We start from the raw sequence: 1,271 nt of genomic DNA, 5'->3' as shown, positions 1-1,271 counted from the left end.
ACACACACACACACACACACACACACACACACACACACACACACACACACACACACACATGTTCATTTTTCATTATCTTAGCAAGAATAAATTCATCACATTAAAAAGTTWAAGTTTCTTTTAGAGTTTCTGTATTTTCTGCATAAAAACAGTGCTTCATGGTCAGAAAACCTTTCCTTTTTAACAGTGAAATGATGCAATGAAAATACAGTGATCTGGTATTTATTCATGTTATTTCATGATATTTTCTTGAGTTTTTAAAGCTGACTGACTTCAGGTGGCAGTAAAATACCTAATACTTAATCTATCTCTAGGAGCTGGTTACAGAGAGTCAGGGGCAGCAGGTAGGACAGAGTGTCTCAGGACAGGGTGTCTCAAGTAGGACAGAGTGTCTCTGGTAAGAGATGAGGTGATGGGCAGGTGTGAAGGAAATATAAAATGTTATTTTGAGTACGTTCTAGTCAGTTGTGTGAACTTAATGAAACAAGTTACTGATCTAAAAACATAATGTACAGCATGATTAACAGTTTCATTTTATTTTGGCCAGTATAAAAGTGATAGGCATATTACTTTCATTTCTAGGAAGTTGTAGAAATTAGTTTTCATAGTTCAGATTTTCCTGGTTAAATAAAGCTCAGTAAATAAATCTCAGTCCATCCATCATTAGCTTTCTAATCAGTACCAAACATCCATGTATCAATTGTTCTTAATTTACATGCAAGTTGATGAAACTGACACAAGTTCATTTTTACAACATCGTTGTTTGGCACAGTGTTATTTTATATTGTGAAGAAAGCTGCATGATGTCATGTCAGTTTATGAGTGGACCTGTCATCAAATTAGAAAAAAGTCAAACATTCAACTAAATTCACTGTTCAATGTCAGCTGCGGACATGAAAGCGCCTGCTGAAGGAAAGGAGAGAGGAAAAAGTAACTTATTTCTAGCGGCAGAACAGGTTGGAAGATGGCTGTTTGATGTTATTTGTTGTTTTTTAAATCATCCTATAGGCTCTGACATGTTACATAAATTTGAAAATGAGGTTTTTAAAATATCCGTAAGACTTGAAAACATCCGTGAGATTGCTCTATACGTCAGTATACCTGCAAAATGAAGTCAAATCTTTATAATTTACAGATAATCTGTACAAGTTGCTGCCGGCTGCCTTTCTTTCCCCTCCTCCCCTCCCGCTGTGCAGGACTACTGCTGGTCTCTCTCTCTCTCTCTCTCTCTGTGTGTGTGTGTGTGTGTGTGTGTGTGTGTGTGTGTGTGT

The sequence above is a fragment of the Austrofundulus limnaeus genome, unplaced genomic scaffold (genome assembly GCF_001266775.1).
Source record: "Austrofundulus limnaeus strain Quisiro unplaced genomic scaffold, Austrofundulus_limnaeus-1.0 Scaffold28, whole genome shotgun sequence".
NCBI classification, from domain to species: domain Eukaryota; kingdom Metazoa; phylum Chordata; class Actinopteri; order Cyprinodontiformes; family Rivulidae; genus Austrofundulus; species Austrofundulus limnaeus.
The sequence above is the reverse complement of the archived record's forward strand: the minus strand, read 5'-3'. Positions refer to the sequence as shown.